The 22,146-nt window shown below is 41.3% G+C and overlaps 1 protein-coding gene across 1 annotated transcript in view; it reads right to left on the bottom strand.

Moving 5' to 3' along the window:
- Positions 1-22,146, bottom strand: part of dchs1b (dachsous cadherin-related 1b) — an 85,254-nt gene that overhangs the window by 28,332 nt on the left and 34,776 nt on the right. The gene's annotated exons all lie outside the window — the stretch shown is intronic.

Below are 22,146 nucleotides of genomic sequence, written 5' to 3'. Positions count from 1 at the left end.
TACGCAGTGTCAGATGGAGAGAAAGCATTCATTTAACTTGTGTTGCTCTTTTTCCACTCGTACATTCCTTCTCTCTCTAGTGAGCTGCATTCCTCATATTAGGCATTCTCGAGTCTCAGAATCAATCTCTGACTTGCTGTTGCCAATGAGCTGAGGCACTATGGGTACAATTAAGATATATGGAAGGGAAGGCGTGCAGGGAGGGGACGGTGGGAGAGGGAAGTGAAGGAGGGGAAATATCCTGGCAGAAGAACAAAAGGCTGGGCTAACGATAACTTGAGACCTTGAAATGGGAAAGAGGAGGATTGAGGCCTCATCTCCCTTCTCCTTCAATATCTATTCCTCCCTTGACCTTTCCTTTTCTTTTGTACAGTCTTGCCTCTTTTCTGCCCTCTCTCTCTCTCCCTCTCTTTCACTCGTTCTTTCAGCACCCTATTACGCCAAGTACTTGTTGTCTTTCATGTGGAGTTCACGGCTGGAAATGATTAGGAACATCAAACCTCTGAAAGAAAGGGAAGGGGAGGGAGGTGAAAGAGACCGAGCAAGAGCGAGAGATTGATTTCTATATTTGGAAGAAAGAATGCTATTACTATTAATGAACATAATAAGGGGTGATGGTCACCAAAAACTCTGTTTTTCCTCTGTCTCCCACAAATGTGCATACATACTTGCATACACGCACACAGCGAGGCACATTTCTAAGATGGTCCACGCTGAAAGCTTAACAGTAAAGCGTAGCGTAGGTAGAGCTTTAGCCTGTGGAGTTTAACGTGCAGACATGTGGTGTTTGTTAGGAAGTTTATCTTTGGGATGCTTCACATGTTAAAGGACACCAGGAACGCTTTACCAGTGTTGGTTTACCAACGTGCTGTCACTCCCTGCTCATATTTAAAGCTTAGCGGCAGATGGGTCGCAGCAGAAATCTGTTACTCTGAATGGGCGGCTCGCTTCAGCACTTTGAAACAACAGAATGGTGATAGGAGTGGCCATTTGGCTTCACTGAAGTGCAATTATACATGACTTAAAATCGTGGAAAAGGCAACGCAGCCGTAGGGTTCTACTGACCAAAAGAGATCAAGACCACAGTAAGTGAAACGAGTTAAGATCGAACATATGATCACAACCACTTTGTGGACTTGATTACTCCAGGTTTTCTTCAACTTCTCTTTCACTTAAGAAGCTAGAAACAAAGACTACTTACTCTGATACATAAATTATCAAAACAATTGGCAGTTAGTTCTGACTGCTCCATTGACTATTTTTATATGAGGTTATTATGTTTTTCCCCCTAAACACACTCAGAATATTACTTTAGATTTCGATTTTTAGTACCATATGACAACGTCAGCCATCAGAATCAAACTATCAGAACATATTCACCATCTCTTTTCTGAAAACAGGTTATGAATGGAGGTTAAAAGAGAGGTCAGCAGGAGATAAAAAGCTGTTTACAGGGATGGACAGTGATAGAGGAGCACAATGTGGGATGACATCACTTCACTGGATTCTGTGGAGTGATAAGAAAACGCAGGAGATTTAGATGGTAGCGATCCTATCTTGTGCAAAGCCTTGCAATCTGGCTACTCTTGTGCAATTTTACGTGCGCTATGTATGTGTGTCTCTGTGCCTGCCTCTCCCCCTCCCTTTTTCAAAGTGAATTCGCTGGGCTCTGACTGACAGCTGGCTTTATCAGACCTATTTTTTACTTATTGTTAAATATTTATAGCCGTTTAAACCCCATCTCAGGCCTCAGTGAACCGACTCTGACTGGTGCAGCAGCTGCTAGCAAAAGACCTGCATATCTGCGAAATACCAGACATTTTATTGTGGCTAGCTGCTAACACGAAAGCTAATGAGGAGACCGAGGTCAGGTATTAAGATCAAAGAAGGAATGTTGTGTGTGCCACCCAGAGATAAAAAAATAACTTTAACTTTCAGGGATGTCACAGCCTGACACCAGAAATTCAGTCGTTGGTACCATAGAAAATATAAGAGATGGATGTAGCTACCATGACTTTACTCACTGGTTTCTAAAATCCGTTTTGAAGCCACTGTCGCCATCTTGGTTGCATTTTTAGCGCATTTTTATACCACAGATAATCCTAATTGTTGTTTGACTGACTGATGTTACTAGTCATTAAATTCATTTTGGCATTAAAGGTAACATAACTATGGGTTCTGGTGACATCTGTTTTAACTTGTGGTCATTTAAATGAGCTCATTATGCTTTTTCTTCTTTGGTCATGTTTAAAACTGTGGATGCTCATATTAAGCCAGGACAGTGTTTTAAATAAAGAAGCCACCATATATGCAAATAACCAATGTGGTCATCTTAGGCACATAGCTCTGACCGTGAGCAGCTACCTGCTGTTAAAGATATTCTCTTCTTTTAGATGGTGGACTGAGGGGATGCACCAATACCCGCAGTAAAGAAGAAAAATAAGGATTATTGTGAACTATGACTCATACAACGCTACTGTAGTGGAGCCCATGAAGAAAAACATGAAGCTTAAAATAAGCATGACCATTCCTATTTAAATGGTCCTAAGCTGTGTACAATAGAAGCTGTATGTTCTGTAATTATCAAGAGTTTTCAATATTATAGCTGCTTTTAAGCATAATTAGGGAAATCAATATTGCACCCTTGCAAATGATCCTTATTCCGCAATCAAATTCAGACGTGAACTTAATGAGGCTGAGCGCTGTTATGCTGCTGATCAACAGTGTAACTGTTCTGTTTTATCTCAAAGTTATCACACGACTGCAGGAGTAAAAACCCGATGCATGAAAGTAAGTTCTTCAGGGCACCGTCTTTGATTTAAACAGTAAGGTCTGTGATACAAAGCAACCAAAGATTGTCACTTATTGTCTTTCAGTTGCAACTTTGCTTCAAAGATGAGAAGAAAACAGTAATTAAAAAGTAGAGCACAAAGACGGATAGGCGCTGGACCGGCTCAGATGCGGGACTGCTGTCTGAGACTGTCTGAACTGTTGGGCTTTTGAATGAATGAAAGGATGAATGATTGAGAGTGAGCGGCTCACAGTTGCCTCAGGGACACCACTCTGGGTAATTTTAAATCCTCCAGCGATCAAAAACAGCAGTATGTGTTTAAGAGGATGCATCTGTGTTTCTGCTCCAGCATTTGTCTCAGAATGGGAGCAGACGTGTGTGTATATATAAATTTTGGGCATTTCGGTGGTTTATCCAATAAAAACATGACAAAGAGAAAGATCTTGGAATTTCTTTCTGTTTTTTTTTTTTTTCCCGAACTGCCACACCACAGGATTTTATTTTCTCGGGTGCTCAAGTCAGTGCCTGGAATTTGAGGGTTAGCATCTGCTTGTTGATTACTGTTTCCAATTTGTATTTTATGTTCGTAGCGCATCTGCAAGGAAACAGAGAAACGGACAGAGGCACAGCAATAAAATTTGGAACTAGTCACATTACCACCTTCTTTACCCCTTTAAGAAACCTACTGTCACGTTAAAGTATATACACAGCAAAAAAAAAATGTATTATCAGGTGAAAACAGTACTTCGGTGCTGTGTGAGACTCCTAAAGTTATCTTAGTTCCACTCATTTTAAATGATTGCTGCTGGTCATTATTTCAATATGTGGTTTTTGCAAACTAGAGGATGTGTATTCCTATATACAGTATTTTTGTGTGCGTGCGTTTTGTGGAAAGTTGCAGTGCACAGTGAGCAGTTCTGATTAAGGCTATTGATTAGTCCATCTGTGACAGCAAAAAGGAAGCACAGAAACGAGAAGATCAATAGGTGTGACTTGATCGATCTATCATGAAGACAGCTGCTGAGGGAGTAGAAAAGGACGATTTAAACCTTCTCCGGAGATCTAAAAACATTTCTAAATAAGATTCTGTCATCAACAAAGTGAAGACAAAACATCTAAAAAAAAAAATAACCTGGTACTAAGTCAGTCGTGCTCTCTTGGAAGACTCATCTCCATGTTTATGTACTCCGGGTGAGCTTATCCTGATAAAGCTGATGTTTTACAGACTTAAAATAAATGTCTTTACTACCATCTTTTCATTAGTCTCAGATGTTTAGACAAACTTTTCTAATCTCGGGCCAGCAGGAAAAACTCCTGCCCTCTCAATAATACGGTTCAAGTTCATTCACAAATAGATACACACAATGACCTCTAAACACGCGACACAACGGTTCAGGCTTATCCCCGTTGATTGCACAGCTTCGCTCCACTTAACCAAAATAGTGTCTATAAGCCTCTGCAACCCTCCACCAATTTAGTCCAGCTTCCTGGATGTGATCCCTGTGGCCACTGGACAGATTCATCGTGGCCTCATCAGTCACGTGTCAACAGTGTTTCTGCAACACTAAGGACAATGGAGGTAAATTAATTAAGACCAGATGGCAGCCAAATAAGGCACAGTTTTGATTATGGCTACTATATTTTAATCACAAGAGCGCTTTACCGTCAACATTCATCCATCCTAATTAGGGCTGGGCCCTGATTCAATAGTGTCATGATGAATAAAACAATTTCCCATAAGTTTTCTTTACACACTGAAAAGCTTTGTCTGGTGAGAGACATCATTACAAAAGGGTTTTTGGATTGTTTAACGCTGCATGTAACTTTGCATACATCTGACTGATTGTGAGATGAAATATTAACATTGTAACTTTCGACCACAGTGCCACAAACTTGCAAAACACTTATTTCAAAAAGGTTTTTTTTTAATTTTAGAGCAACTTGGGAATTTTTGGATGTATCAACTGACTGTGACCACCCTATAAAAAAATGGTGTTGTGAGCTTTTGTTTGAAAAGAGAACCCAAACATGACTCACTGAAACGCCACGCACGTTTTTCCACTACTCCCCACTCTCCACCACAAAAAGAGTCAAAACAAGGCAGATAAAAATGGCTGGCCTCAAACAGCCACAGAGGTAAACTCCAAAAATCATTCATCACTGTCCTAGTGATTCCTATTGTCACACGCCCACAGTGCCGCCTCATTGTCCCGCTTTGCCAGATGGAAGGCTTTAAAACAAAGGCTTACTACTACGCTATTTATCTATCACTATCTCCTGCCCGAGCGCTACGACTTGCTTAAATCTAGCCAAACTTGAGTTAAAGGATTCTATACTGACATGTTTCCAATTCAAACTAAATTGCGGGTGTGTAAAATAAATCTGATTGAACCCAAGTCCTCCCTTCGGTGGAGCAGCAGTCTTCGAATCCAGTCGAAGCCTGATTTTCTTCACATAAACATTTATGTTTCAGTGTCATTTTATTTCTCAATCTGTAAACCAACACGCAGCTATGTGGGAGGTTCGCTCTAATAAGGCGGAGTGTGTTTATCATTACAAGTAAGCTGGGTTTTATTGGGGACAGACTAAACCACCTCTGTTTGCCCTCCAGGAATGGTCGCTCATAGAGCCAATGCTCATTTGACAATATTAGTTTCAGGGACGAGGGTCATTCCAAACTGTGTGCTTGTGCTCAAGTGTGCTAAGCGCGTCTGTCTATGATCAAATCAGCGAGCGTCTCGAGGGTCAAAGGTGAGACAGATTTCCAGCTGCGGCTCTCTTTTTTTCTCTAACCTCCAGAGACCAGTGTGTGTGTTGATGTGCATGCGTGTAACAGGTCAGCCGTAATGCGACTTGAATGTGTCATTGTCAAAACAGGGGAGAGAAACACCTGTTATCTCTGTACAAAAGGGGAAAAAATGGAGATTTGATTATAGGGAATCAAATTGTGTCATTGGGTAAAAAAAGTGTGTAATCAAAAACACACATGATGTAATTCTGTACAGTTAATCTCACTTTTATTTTTCATTTCTTTCCTTTATATTAGAGCCACACAAATCGCTCAAGAGTGCACATGCGGGTTCACTTTCCCTGAACCCCTCGTCTATGTCTGTGCTTTCTCCAAGTCGCTTCGTGTTTCCCTTGTTCTTCCTGAGGTCGGGCGGTTACTGACCTCCACCTCAGGGAGGTGATAATAGTAAAAGATAGCAGGAGCACCCCCTGAGCTTTGAGCTTACATCTGGTATTGGGTTACTCTGATAGTTGTTGACAGCAGAGAGAGATAGAGAGGGAGAGAAAATCAGAGGGTTTGTGCAAATGCTGTTGTGTGATTTTGTACACAATTTTATACCAAGTCTGCATAACTTATGTAGAAATCACAATAGAGAGGAAACGCGTCTGTGCACGGGGTGATGTCACAGAACTGGGGACAATAAACATTGTTTAATGTTATACAAAACAGCATTTAACAAAGGTGAAATCCAGGCCAGACATCAACTAACACTCCTGTATATGACAGCCACTGTAAAAGCTCACTCACACTCTTCCTGTCTCTCTTTCACACACACTGTACGTACACCAGTATCCCTGTGCAGACACAAGCAGAAATTAATACAAATCCTCTGATTTTTTTCCCCATGTTCACATCAAGTTAAGTCCTGCATGTCACGCATGATAGTAAAAATTATGATTTATAAACCTTTTATAACACTTGTAGTTGCGCACTACTAAAATATAAGCAATGTTCTCAGGTCTCATAAAGGCAATCTTGGAAACTACCAACAATAGGACTTTTGGGGGGGACACTGAAATACAACCAGATGTTCTGTAGTTGACAACATTAGTCACACATTTTACTGCGCAGCATAAACCTTGATGTATTTTGTCCAATTTGGACATTTTCTGGCCACCTGGACCCAAAAACTACAAGTATTACTTCAGTTTTATTGCAATTCATCATTGCTCCTCAGGCTTCAAACAGAAATCACCACATTGTTGAATTCTTACCGTGGTCGCTTGCCCGAAAATGTTTGTATTCTGAGGTAATGCAGACATCTGTTACTTGAGAGCTGATATGCAAAGAGGATGAGAACTTCACAAGCTAATAGTAAAATTGTGTAATGTGTGCGCATTCGTGCGGATCATTTCTGCAGCTAGATATCACCCTGACCTTGTGCAGTTACTGCCGTTACATTTGCATCATGCTTGTCAAACAACAGGCAGCAAAGGTCAACGGGTGTTAATACTGGACCTCAGACTGACAATGGAGCTAAGTTGATTGTGCAGTTAGTAGTAACAGACAGCTATGATAACTGGATTAGCTTGTCAATGACCTAGCTTGAACCACAGCCAGCATAAGAGATGGGTCACTTGCAGGTTACTATTGAGGGAAACAGAGAAGTTCTTCTATCTTTGTTAATGCTCATCAGCATCTGAGTCTAAAGCTGAAACGAATCACGGTCTGCAAATTTAATATTGAGAAGGTTACACTATTTGGTCCCATGCAAGACTCCAAGGGTCACGGACTCTAACGACTGCAGATGGTGCTTATTGGTCATTTAGAAAGTTAGACCCACTATGCACCCACACGAACACACAAACTGCTGAATGATCACCAAGCTATTACATCTTAATGAATTCTATCGATTAGCTTTTTTCTGCTGAAGGTTCAGGAGACAAACCCTGTCTGCTCTACACCCACACACACACACACACACACACACACACACACACACACACACACACACACACACAGTTCTGCCTAATTGACCTGCAGAGACACAAGAAGCCTCTATGTGTCTGAGTAGAGAGTATTAGACACCGCGATTACAAATTCATACACAGCCTGAGGGGGTGAAAAACTAGCTTATCCTTGTTAAATTAATTTCCTGACTCTGCACATGTGAGGTGAATATGAGGAAGTGGTGAGAAACACAGTCCTGATTCCTAAAGCACCTGTTAAACCACAGTTCGTGCAGAACCAAAGCCTGATCCAGCAGAAATGCCGTGCTTCGATGAGGCAGCCAAGTTACTCTTGGGATAAACTGTTCTGTCCAAAGGTATTTCAGCTGCTTAAATCTTCCTCGTCTTTCTGTTGTTTTCCCCTTGATTCAGTCCTCGTGCTTTTCATCTGTTCTCATCAGTTTAGTGAGAGGGGATTAAAGTTAATTGTTCCTTTGTGTCGGCAACTTTCTCTCTCATTTGTTTCTCTGTCCCTCTGATATTGCCGCTAACTAAAGACAGCCACTGATGACACTGATGGCTCTGTCAAGCAGCAGGGAACCTCGCAGACTGAAGCAAGCAGCAGAGGGCTTTTAATAACAAAACATACTCGGTAAACCGGGTTGTCAGTGCTGTAGAGCATCTATCAAATGTGTAGAGGTGCACAAACATACATGTGGATGCTGTTCCCCACAATTATCATCTCATCCTCCACGGTCAGCTCAGCCAACTCAAATTTCCAAGAAAAACAGGTTGGCTATGCATGATGCAGCCCTGGGGTCAGAGATGCAGCCAGCTCATGCTGGGAGCAAATCAGGCAAGAAAAGGGGGGGTAGGGGGTTAGTACAGTACAGTAAAGGGGTTATTGCTGCACATCTACAGACGTGCAGAAAGAAGACTTAAATCAGCTGCCATCCGCACTTCATCAATCAGCTCTCTGGGAAATAACTTCTCAACACAAAGAAAGACCTGAAGCACAACACAGCAAAGCAGTAGCTTCAAACAAAAACATTGTGGAGAAGAACCGGGGAGACGGAGTCTGGGCCACAGATTACTCCATTGTCTCCAATAAAACACTATAAAAGCACACCACAGGTATTCAAAGGAATGCTGAATGCTTAGACAGTTACTTTATCTGAGTGTTGGGAAACTAAAAATCTTAATTGCTTGAACAGAAGTGTGGAAGCAAAGATAAGCGGGAATAAAGATTCATTTAAAGCTGACTAGTCTCTATACAGAGACACTTTGGCTTCAAACAAAAAAATAATAAGTCTCCGGTGACTGATAAGTTGAGGGGCTTTGTCTGTCTTCATCACTAAATCTTTCCTATTATTTGTATCTCAGCTGCTTTCATCCACAGCGCTAAATCATTTTCACGCCATCTCTGACATCATCATAAAAAAAACTTTGTCGATTACCTCATGTCTCAGGCTGAAAGTTTTAGCTAATTTACCCAGAAAGAAAGGCAGAAAGAAAAAAGTGGTAAAAGTGGGATCGTGCACAATGTCGCTGACTCCATAAGTACTAATCAATCGTAAGGACAATTGACTGCAAATCAAATACAGAGGAAACTAACTAATATGTCCTATGAGTAGTGATATGTTGTGATCTAAAAATCCCATATATCGGCCAACATTTTTTTCTTTCAGATACATAAACATAGATTTCCCTACCACTGTTACGAGTAGCTATTTATTTAAGTCCTTAAGAAGAAAACATGACAATACAGTTTAAAAACACTCTTCATTTGTGAACTTCTAGTCTGTTAATCAGCACTAACTGTATCTGTGTGTTGTATCCTTACAGTTTATGGAAGCAGCTTGCTAACCAAGCTTGTTAGCATTAGCTTATCACTTAGCACTCCGCTAATGCTAACCAAGCTTGTTAGCATTAGCTTATCACTTAGCACTCCTCGTTCTTGTTCACATATGGCAACTTTTGTCTCTAAAAAGCCAACATTGTGCCAAACAGACTGGGTCATGATTTCTAAAGCAAGACATTGTGTTTCTCAGATCTTTTTTGGCCTTTTAAATACCACAAAGCAACAGCAAGACTTTTTGTTTTCTTCACGCAGACAATATGCTGTTTGAAACTAGGCGACTCACACCAATCTCAATGAATAAACAGCACTAAATGTCAGAAAAGCATGTGAACTTTTCCTTTGTGACTGTATAGAAAATGGTTTACATGGCTCATGGGTCAGGTAGGAGGGCCTCTACGCAGGAATTTCCTTAGCACTCCAGGGAGTTCGGGACAGGCTGCGATGAAGACCAAACAGAAATATTGGACACGATCAGTTGCACTGTGCCGTATAAATCAAAACGCACTCATCATTGCCATCCAAGATAGGAAGAAAGAAGGAGGTGTAAACAGAAGTCAGTCAGGAGTTAAAGGGATGGAAGAGCGATTACACTAATGTGTATGATGCTGAGAGATGAGGTGATGACGTGTAGTGAAAGTGTCGGTGTCAGGATGCGTTCAGAGGAGTGGAAATTGTTACACTAAGTGTGCGTGAGGAAAAGTGCGTAGGAAGGGAGGGAGAGAGAGAGATGAACTAATGTGGTGTTTTGAAGATATGAGACAGGGGGAAGAAAGACAAAGCAGCGGGGAAAGACCAGAAAGTCAAAAGAAACGGAGGAGAAAAGTTTGCCTAAGGAAAATGATGGTAGGATAAACTGTTATCATTGGGTAGACTTTTATTTGAAATGTGCTTACTAAAAGGGAAGACTTAACTCTTTCAGTTGTCCATTTCGGCATCATGTTCACCCACAAAGGAGGCGATGAAGGTTAGGAGGTTTAGCTAAGAGTTAGAAGGGGGATTAGCTTCAAGTCACGGGGTAAACAGACCTCCAACACAGTGAGTCAAGGGGTTCAACGTAGGAGGCGCTGACTAAGATGCACTAAGCCACACAGTAATGGGAAATGACGGGGTCCCAGCTATCACATGGCTGGTCACACTAAAGCTGCCTGGGAGTGGGATGAGAGGGGGCGGTGGACTACGGGTGGCGCAGATTATTACCCACATCAAAGCAAAGTTAGAGCAGATTTGGGTTTCAGTAATGAGAAAACAGAGCCAATATGTGAGACGAAGGCAGGATGAAGATGTAGAGATACAGTAAACAAGTTAACAGCTTAAATAATAACAACCTCCAGTCATTGCTCACCTCAAACTCCCACTTTTAGGTAAAGAAAACAGGTTTAAACAGGAAATGTGCATCTGCTGTGACAGATTTGCATCCCACTGCTCCCTACTTTCCAAACCCCCACTATACCATATTCCTGCCAAAAACAGCTTCTGCTCATGCTTCCTCTCTGTTAGCTCACCCTTAAGTGTATTTACTTGACCTCTAAAAGATATCAACATGATGATATTTTTCTCACTCCTAAACTCCCCCCTACACACACGGCTCAGATAGCAGTATTGTGCCTTAGCCAGCAAAGCTTACCCTCGCCAGGGTCACATTTAGCTCAGCTCAGCACTTACGAAGGAGAACGACAGAGGGACAACTGATACAACTGCAGAAGAGAGACAGCGGCGAGAGCAGAATAAGATATAACAGCAGAAAGGTAAAAAAAACAAAAACAAAAAAAGACAGGGATGGACGGGCGAAGCGTACAACAGGCTAGCTTTGGGGGAAAAGGAGATCTATGTTATCTTTAAAAGCTTACTGGTTTTCTCCTTTATTACACTGCATGCCCGCTCCGTGTATTAGCTGCAACACCTTGACCAACACGTCCATATATGAGGAACCACTAAGCACTAGCTTGCGCAAATGTATCTTTTTAACGCATTATGTAGCAGCTACATGTCCATGGGAAGTTCTACTCAGCAGCAAAAGTCCAGCATGCAGCTTTATGCCCCCCTGTGACAAAAGGCCATCTCTTACAGGTATCAATGAAGCATGAAAGGAGGCTAATTTCAGTGACGGAAACGACGGCAGCTGCTTGAACATGTAGAAACAACATGCCACTGTAAATTTCCATCTCAAACACATTGCTCCCAAAGGGGCCAGTCAAAACAGACCCGTCAAACTCAGTTAGCAAGCCACTATAGACACACAATGGCGCCTTGTGTGGAGGGCCAACCAAAACTTCTCCCAGGTTCCCCCTTTCTGGCCCATCTCTTCACTGACAGGGTATTCACCTTTTAAGCTGCTTCCTTTTGTACCTCAGTTTCCCCTGTATTATATCCCACTCTCCTACTCCAGTCCATTTTTCGATCCTGGTCACCCCAGTTTTACTTTCATGGCCTCTCTGTGTCTTCTGACTCTCTTTTATTGACAGCTTGTCTCCACTGCCTTGAGCTCTAAAGGCAGTGTGTGCAATATTCTTTGCTGCGAGTAAAACCCAGAAAGCCAGGGTAATTGCCTGTTAAACTACAAACTGATTTCTTTTCCTTCATCGCATCTTTAAATCAATTTTATTGAAAGTGAATGCAATCCATCTGTCTTTTTAAATCTTTACACTTCTGTCCAAGTCATCTTCATAGCAGTGTTTCAGGTTTTAACATTTTGTGCCATTTTTTTATTCTGTTTTCAGTTTTGGTTACAGTGACAGGGTGTGTCGCATTCATTTCTGGGTGTTTTTTTTTTTTTTTGCGCTGCAGTCCACTCTCATTTTGGTTTTGTCTGAGGAAGCGAACCCAAAAATATTTCTGGTTGAGTATTATTTTATTTTCAGGGTGCACTGTGTTTCCTCTGCTGTACATTCATCCAGCAGCGGCTGCACCGCACTGCGGGAAAAAGTCAGCCAAGCTGTAAGGAAACCTGACAGATAAGATACTAATCATCATCACTGTCCTCCCACAAACGCAGCACTTTTTATGATTTTCTGAACTCCTGTGTAGTTTCATTTTAATAAAACTTTAAGCTCGTTATGTTTCTGTACTGCAACAAGCTCTGAAAGCAAAAATTGGATTGTCATGTCGTTTTTTTGTCTTAAGCAGACCACAAGCTAAAATTGACTCCAACTCCTGCTGTTCCCAAAGACACAGCACACAACCACCGTGCACACATACTTTAAACAATGTTAGTGATGAACAGATGGGGATGTTCAGTTTTTCCCCCCTACAAAACACTAGTTAGAAAAACAGGAAAACAGCTTCAGAATTAAAGTTACTTCTGAGAAGAATACTAAAATATTTAAAGCTTCTAACCATTAGATTATCCCCATGATAATGATTTTATTCTCATGATGGCACTGATATTATCTTTCAATCAATGTGACATTAACGAGGCTGTGAAAAGTCTAAGATTTAGCTTTTATGATGCACACAACTGTGCGCTGATGCCAACACTGATATGAATATTTGCATGTGACATCATCTGGAACTAACACATAAAGGGACTGCCGGAAACACTTAAAAGCAGGAAAAATCTATTAAAGCCTTCCTCAGTCGTAACCTTGCCAGGTCTTTTCAATCCCCGGTAATTTAAATCTTTGTTTTTGCCTTTTCCATCTTCTGCGTCCCACTCCCCTCCTCCTCCTCATTTTCTGCACACTCCAGTCAGTGCCAGCCTCCGCTCTCTTTGTTCTCTACTAGGTGTGGCCGATGACAGAAGGCTAGGGGGCAGTAGACTCAGGCACTGCTCGAACACCGCTTCACTGATTTGCTGCTTTGAAGCTTTCGCTAATCTCCAGCACTCGCTGTGGCACACACTGGCACAGAGATGTAGAGCCTGTGAGTACATGTACGCAGGCCTGCAAACATCTTTGTGAACGTCTCTGAACAAAGCATGCAAATGGAGTTATGCTGTGGCGTGTACAATAAGTGTAAACACAAAGCAGACATCTGGAAAACTAAATCTGCAGGTGCACAATTAGGACTCATAATTAGGATTACAACAGCTTCCATTAAAGAAATAGCTCCATCATTGTGTTTTAGAAAAACGGCAAACTGAGCAGCGTCAGGTTCAGAAAACAAAGAAGGCTGAGTGGGGTCACACACACACACACACACACACACACACACACACACACACACACACACACACCCAAACTCAGCTGATTACTTCACTTAAAGTTATTCATCATTAACAGTGTCTCTGAACGGGCCAGCTAATAACAAAGCACAAAGATGAGGCATAATGGTTTGCTAAAGACTTCACTTTTCTCCTACACTTAACAAATCGCATGGATGGAGTAAGAAAGTTTTCTCCCAGATAAGATGGGATTTCAGCAATTTCGAAATGTTTTCTGACAAAATTCTGAATAAAAATCTGAAGAATGGAAACTGACATCTCTTTTACTGGAACGTGAGCAGAATTTACCACAGCCGAAAGCAAAATGCGACTCTGAAATAGAAACCATGAGAACCCTGTGAGTCACTGTTTCGGTATCCTTGGACACAAAAAGTGTTGCCTCGTGGCATTCTCACTTCAAAACCCGATGCTCTGATTTGCTCTTTGGCACTCAGCTGATGCAGATATCTGTCTGCAATCATCGCAGCAGCTAAATATAAATACTGCTTTTGACTGTTTTCGTCTATGCTGACAGAAATAGACACATTCAATAAAATTCATACATATTTACATTTGTGTCATATATATAGAGCTATTTTGGTATCAGACCTTTGAGTCTGATGAACCCATCCGCGGTCAAGCCAACTGTTGTAATTAGAGTAAAGTCATTCTACATTTCTGATTATATATGATAGGAGCTAAAATGAGCCAGAAAAGTTGCACTCAATCAATGCATCATTGCTACATGGCACTGCACGGATCTTTCCATTACATAAGTTGCAAAGTTGCAACAAAGTTCTGCACAACAATGAGCCATTCCAGTTTTATAGGAGAGCCCTTGGTTGAGTTTCCTCCACATCCCTGGCATGAATGTGAGTGGGTGTTGCATGAATTAAAGCACTAGATTAACTTGTCACCAAATTGCAAGCAAGTTCTGTCCTGTTCTGCCTTCCCTTCATCATGTCCCGCATCACAGTCTCTGCAGTCTTTATCACAGACTGCCGCTGGTGTAAACAAGGCTCTTGGCCAGGTGTATTATGTGTCTTCTTAGTCAAAGCCTATACAGGAATACAGCCATACTGGCATGACTTAATTCAACAATAGCAAACTGCAGCTAAGTGGAGCATGATGGTTTTGTCATCATTGAATATCCCTGCCTGCCTAAGATGGGCTTTCAAATAAAACCACAAATGAGAAAGAGAAGCCAATGGTTAAGAGTTGCACTAAAGGATTATTTCATTTTTTCTTGAAATGCTAGACCACCCACACACTGAGACATAAACATAAGCTTAAAACACAACATCGCAGAATAACAACATTTCTTAATCCTATGATAACTGAATCTACCGAAAAATGGCGAAGATAATAGTTTGACAGGCATAAAATTGTCGCTTTTGCATCAACGAGATTGACATTTCTTTGCATGGTGTCCAGTGTATCCTTAAAACAATGAAGCACAACAAATTGGACAAGTGGAGGACAAAAAATAACAGATCTGAAATAAATTGTCTACAGCTGATAAACAATATCAGAAAATAATTTCCTTAAGAAAAAATCTCAGACACAGGACCTGAGATTCATCTGGAGATTCAGTCGATCCATCTGCTGTTCACTGAAGCCTCATCAGAAAAGGTCTCAGTGGAAGGGTTGCTGTCAAGGCGCCATATTTAAGGAAGGGAAACAGGCAGAAATGGACTGAAAATCAGTGGCAAACATGTCTTATAGAGTGATGAATTCAAAAATGTCTGAAAACTACTAAAAGAAATGACATAAAAGCTTGCCAAAGAGAGTTCAGGTTATGTTGACGAAACAAGCTGGTCAGATATTTGAATTCTGCTGTAAATTATGACCATGAAGAAAACTAGATGTGCTAGATATGCTGACTTTAATGAGACCAAGAACAAGGAGTTCATGTTTTCCTGCAGGTTACTGAAAAGTGATTTTTGGTGAATAAAATCATAAATCAAAAAAGTTAGATTATCTTTCAAAGACCTTTCAGCTTTTGCCCTGGCCTTGATTCCTTGTTTGGGGTAGCGGTGGATTTCCAGTTTCTTGGACCGGACACTGTGGTGTGAGACTGTCTTAGAACTGAGACAGGAAATGATGCGATAACTCAGGAACTCGCCACTATTGTTAGGACCAAAAACCGGAAGCTCTGCTCAGGACGATATGCTCAAGAACTGGACGTCTGTGCTGAAATCACACAAGAAGCACATCCACATGGAGGCACCACAGAGAGAGAACAGACACACACCCTCAAATATTTTATGTGAACATAAAGATATGCTGCTGATGATATTTCCTCAAAAAATAATCAAGAATTTAATGTGTTACATTTGAGCATAAATCTGTACATTTGATAGTCTACATTTTTGACTAATGAACAAATGAAAAGATAAAGTGTTAATAAGAAAGAATAAAAAGCTGGCTATGCATGCTGAGAAAAAAAAATTGGTTAATCAATGACCCATGAAAGAACTATTAAACATCTGGTGAAGACCCAGGTGAAGTGAACCTGAGTGCATGCTTTGCAAACAGAAAGGAAGAAGTCTTTTGCCAAACTGGATTTTGCACGTTCTCATCCCACAGACGTGCGGGACGTCGTTGCTTTTTCTGAAACCTTGATTGAAGACGATAACCCCAGCAGTCACTTCCTCGCTAGACTGACTCAACAATTGCAGTTTGCTGACATGCATTTCACACCTCTCCTGCACAGAATCAATTAAACCCTCTTACTGTATAGCCCCAGGAGAATGTGCACAACCCTCCTTCTCTCATCCTTTCTGCTACACACATAATACGATTTCCAATGTCCAAGTCTCTGTGTTGCACACAGCACTGGTTTACACATCTTAAACTCTTTATCAACATCCCAGATTCTCCAAATTTTCTCATACCAACCGAGCATAGACGCGTAGGAAACAGAATTGGTAGACACAGCGTAGAGCCTTGAAATGGCCTCAAGGAAGCCAATGCTTAGCTACGTTGAGCATGCTCTCTTTGTATAGCTTTCTCTTTGCTCGTAGAGATCTGCCATCTCCATTCACTCGGCGAGCCTCATTATAAACGAGAACAAAAAGATGCATGTCAGTCAGAACATGATGGAAAAAATGGAATTACTTCATGCTACCCGCAGCTACAGAGACACTGTGCTCAAACGCGCGTGAATGTATAAATATGTGTACATAATTGAGCACCCAACAGTGATGGCGAGACTATATTAGGCGTTAGGGATTACATGTGAAAACCAATCTCGCCCAGCCATGACCAGGGCTCTGTAAAATAATAAAGAATAAAATCTCTATGCAGACAGAAGCTGAGGTGAAATGGACATATCGTTGGCTCATTATGGGAGAAGACTCGCAGGAGGACACATCTGGATTCTTCATGCAGTCATATCAAGTGGTCTCTGAGAGCGTTTGCATTGGGACTTATATGCAGTTGTAGAGCTGGGCGATAGAACGATAACAATATGTATTGCGAAATAACTTTATCTCGATAGAAAAATGAAACTATTGCGACAGACCTCATCTCTCTCTCTTCCTGTCTTAAAAAAAAGAACAGCCAATCCAAATTAAGTAGTGCATAGCCGAGCCAATCACAGCCGCAGCGTCACGTCACGTGACTTGTTACGTACAGCACAAGTGCCCAGCCGCACATGTGTATTTGTTTGGGAAGCAGCCAGCCGCCGTGCTGGCCGGTTAATGGAGAAAATGAGTTTGCCCGCTAGAGAAAAATCAACCGAGAGCTTCGGTGACTAGGTTACCGAAGAGAACACAGATGACGGTTCCAATGCCGGAGAGATTGTCGAAAGGAAGGGCCAGAGAAGTTCCGTAGACTAAAAGCGCTAATTCGTCATCGAAAACAACCAGGAGAATCCCTGCGAAGCAACAACAGTCAATTGAGTCGGCTTTCTCCAGCGTCTTACCATATGACAAAAAAGCTAAGAGACATAGCGACATAACGAATGCCATAGCCTACCGTCTTGCTAAAGACATGCTACCAATAAACACGGTCGAAAATGAAGGATTCAAGCAGCTAATTGAGGTAATAGCTAAGCTATACAACAAGGAGAGATTGAGAATTTCCTTTTAGTTCTCAGTTTATTTGATATTGACAAAAGTTAGTCAATTTTGTCTGTTCTTCTGTAAAACAAACTAAGATTTATTTTTAGAATTAATATTTTGTTTCTAAGTGGAATTGACAATTTAGTAGTCTGTTTTGTTTGCTCTGTTTTGAAACTTAAACGCTTTAGCGGCTGCCTTTTGTGTAGTTTGCAATATTTGCCTTTATATATCTGAAACTGAAGTCTCATGTTCCTTAAGTACATCTGCCCTGTTGAACTTATTATGGGAAATAAATATTTAAATCAAAACAAGCTGCTGATTATTTCACTTTTTACTTGTGAGCAACGGCACATTTAAATCTTACATATATAGTTATTTGGCTTATATCGTGATATATATCGTTATCGCCTGAAATGAAAAAAACATATCGTGATATGAAAAAATCTTATATCGCCCAGCTCTATGCAGTTGCCAGTTTGTGTGTCAAAATCCATAATTTAAAAATGGTGACAATCAACTTTGAGATAGATAATAACTGACAAAGTTTTAATGGCCTTGCTGTGACATTAATAGGAATAATATTATTATAATATTATTAACACAAGGATTTAATATACTGCCTTCCCATTGTTTGAATTAATCCATCCATCTTAATTAACGCAGCTGTTTTTCTATCCCCCGTTCCATCTTGGTCCTGTTATCCAAGTAAACAGTGGCGACAGCAGATAATATAAACCAAACTTGTTGTTTGCTTGCGTCCATATCCCCATTGCGAAATGATTTGATTGCTCCCTTGATAAGGTAAAGCATAATATACAACAGCTCGTCGCTGTATGTGATATTCTCAGGCTCTCCAGTGATTGATTCGGAGGAGCTAGAAGGTTGCGCATAAGCTTTGAAAGTGTAAAACGAAAGAGCCTTGATCAACATGCTGCTCACATATGATGGCATTAGACACAAAACAGAATTGTAAGGAAACTTTAATTTGATTCTGAAATATAAAGACCAGGTTTAGGCTATGGTCTGTTTCTGTTCCCTCAATACAACATCTAAAGTGTACCTCCTTCTGTCAGCTCAGGGAATGCACTGCCTGGAAGAAATGAATCGGTTGTCTTGACATTAGAGTGTAGGAGGGAAAAAAATCTCCGAAGGAATTAAATTCCAGGAAATTGTTTTCAGCGCGGCAGAGTTCAGAAAGAGGGGGAATAACCCTGGTACTTGACTTACCAAAGTTAGAGCTAGGCGTGCTGTGATGCACGTAAAGTCTGAACAGCACAGACAGACCGTACAGCAAGTGGACGTGTAGTATAAACATCTAGGGCCGATGCTTTGATGCATTCTGTCTGGTTTTGGGAAAGTGGTCCTCTAAACAGCACCTTCATACCAGCACATGATCAATAGGCCTGTAAATGTTTTAGCACTGACGCTACAAGGGGCATAAAATATTGAAGCGCAAGAGTGAAACACAATCTCCTGGGATATAGCATGGAGCAGGAGGGGGGTAACCCAAGAGAGCCAGGCAGCATTATAAACTACCCTCAGTTACTCTACACCAGCGTTTGAGTGAGGAGACAAAGACAGAGAACAGAGCCTGAGACTCTATCTCGATGATTTGATTGATCTTTAATTCAGTTTGTGATTGGTTCCCTGATATCATTTTCAGCACTTCATCAATAACACTTGTGACTGTCACGGGCAGTCGTTGGTAAAATGATCTGTCCTCACAAGACAAAATACACATAAACAGACTCAAGGAGATTATGTGTAATTTGTTTACATATAAACCATTACATAGCTCGAACACTGGCTTCCCATTCAACAACCGCTGACATGACAAATTACCTTTAAGCACTCCACTTCCACTCACCCGCATTCTTACAAACACTCTTCCCAACCCTGGCTCCACATGATTTACTTGCATGTATATACACCAAATGAAGTCAAACCCAATACGCACTGTATGCACAATACATCTAGAGCATACACTTCAGGTAACTTCAAAATGCGGCCCGTTGTGCAGTAGTGGAGCTGAATTCAGGTTACTGCGGGTGTTGAATGACAACTAGGCATGAACGAGCGAAAGTTAGGCCTGAATGCGAGTCCGGTTTTACGACACGAGTAACATGATAGGCTGTATTTACGACAAAGGAAGCTGACCTCTGCTCGGTAGGAAGCTGGGTCGAGGGAGAGGAGGCAATTCAAATATGACTGTTGGAATGAAGGTTCTAGCTTGTTACAGCTTTAACCTAGTGTTTCGTATGTTTATGCAACTTTTTTTGGTATGAAATAAACACGGAAGCACTGATACAACAGGCAAGTCTCAATTTTTTTTAATGGGTTAAGTAGAAACGACATGACAAACCCCTTCTGCCGCACATGTTCAACTCCAAACTACACCTTTCCTGATTTACAGACTTTGGAACTACACTATTAACCCGAATGACCCCGTGAGGATCTCCAGCAGGGACACAGAAAAACATGCTAATGATTGTTTTCTCAAAGAATCTGAGCCCCCTTAGCCAAAGTATCAAAATCTTTGGTCAACATGAGAATACAGTTTACCTTGTTACCTAATTTTAACTATTTTTGCTCTGTTTAGTAATTGACAGATGTAGCATTTAATTTATCTTCCATTTCATCAAACTGATGACAGATAAAAGTCAAAATCTTGTGTCTGTGGCAAATTTCACAGATGCCAATGTGTGACGTACTACAAAAGAAGTTTATGCAGGCCATCTAACCCAATCTAACAGTACATTTTAGCATTATGTGACAGGGGTTTTCGCTCAAGGCTTGAGTAGTTTCACTTCCCCTCTACATCTTCTTGGACATTGTGTGAGAGAGATGGGGCTGACAGATGGCTTAAGGTCCCAACTCACCACCTTGCATGAGTAGCAGGTCCCAGGCTCAGCTCTTATCCCCCTCCCCAATCTTTATATCAGCCCCCACTCTTAACCTAATCAGGGAGATGGATAAACCAGACAAGCATATGTGAATATTTACATACGACTGCTACGTCTATCCCTAAGGGTAAAAAAGACTGAGAGAAGGAGGCAGCGACGATAAGAGTGAACTTAGTTGTGTAACACAGACAAAGAAACTGAGATAACAAAGCTCTCAAGATTTCTACCATCCTTTAGCCTAGTCAAACTCTTCCTTGTGCCTTCTTTTATGCTACCAAGCCACTACCATTGCAAATTCAAATCAGCAATTAGACTAATTTCCTCACAGCTGACTCACCCTGGAGGAGGTCAGCATTAAACTGTATGCCAGATGGAGAATACAGAGCTACAGTGCTGAGATCATTGTTGATAATTCACTTTTTCCCACCATTCAATATCTGAGCGGCAACACAAGGCGACGAAACATGTGGGAGTGTTCATGTGGCTGTGCCAGATGACTTCCAAGTGTGTGAGGGGAAAAAATGAAAAAGGTGTGACAAAAGTCAGAAATTAGTTTTCAGTTAAAGAAATAAATTCAGCCTCTGATGCGTAGAAAATGATTATAATTCAAAGTGTGACGACTGGAATCTGGATGCTATGTATGAAATACCGAACAGAAAAGTGATCATTGCGAAACCAGTGCACTGCAGATAGACAGCGCCCCTACTTGATATGCTGCCTGTGTTAGGCTACACTTCTGTCCAGGCCCTCCATCGCAGAAAAATTAGGCAAGCAACTGCGCTTTACCATGACTAAAACGATTTAGGCAATGAGGTGAGAAGGGAACATAGTGGAGCTGAGGAAAGGAGGCGCCTCGCGTATAGCTGTAAATGATCAGTACTCTAGAGTTAGACTGAGAGGGTGCTGAAGTTTAAAACTGGGAGGGGTGGGTTACATGAGATTCTGACCTTAACCTCAGAGACCCTTAGGGGAAATACTAGAGAAGCCCATTTGTGTACACACATAGACTCAGAGGTTTATTGAATGTATAAACACGGCACATTCTCTGCTCTATGTGGTGGTTTAAGTATTGAACTCCTCCATGTGTGTCTGGCTCATTTCACAAGTAGAAAAAGACAAAGTGAAGAAGAGCAAAAAAAGAGGAAAAAGAACAGAGCCAAAGACACAGGCGGAGAGCTTGGACTATTTGAGAGCTGTCCACAGTAAATCACCGTAATAGTTCTCTTTGAAAATTCCCATAAGAGCAGACCAGCAGAGCGACGCCACCAGCCAACTTAATAGTGCAGATTAAATCTCTATAGCTGGACTATAAAATGACTTTTCTCTGTTTCCATAGGTCTTCTATAGCCTGCATCTCACATTACCTCTGTCCTGACTCTGTGGTCTGCTGACTAACCAAACCTGACTCCTTATTCCCAAACCTGACTCCTGTCTCTCTCAGGTGTCATTAAGCCTAATGCAGTGGTTTCCAAACTGGAGACCAGGCACCATAAGCTAGCTAGAGGGGCCACTAAGGAGGTCTAAAGTAATATAAAAATAGTCTGGCACTCAGGTGCTGGAAATCATATTAATGATTCAATATGTCTACAAGAATTACTGTTTCAATTATTGCTTCAGTTTACCTGCGGTTATCTATCCATCTGATTCCCAGCTTTCACATTCAAATCCATGTAAAACTGGAAACAAGTTCTTAGGTGAAGTCATCC

Source organism: Oreochromis niloticus, linkage group LG10 (genome assembly GCF_001858045.2).
Source record: "Oreochromis niloticus isolate F11D_XX linkage group LG10, O_niloticus_UMD_NMBU, whole genome shotgun sequence".
In the NCBI taxonomy this organism is placed as follows: Eukaryota; Metazoa; Chordata; class Actinopteri; order Cichliformes; family Cichlidae; genus Oreochromis; species Oreochromis niloticus.
Note: the sequence above shows the minus strand (reverse complement) of the source record. Positions and strands in the feature narration are given on the sequence as shown.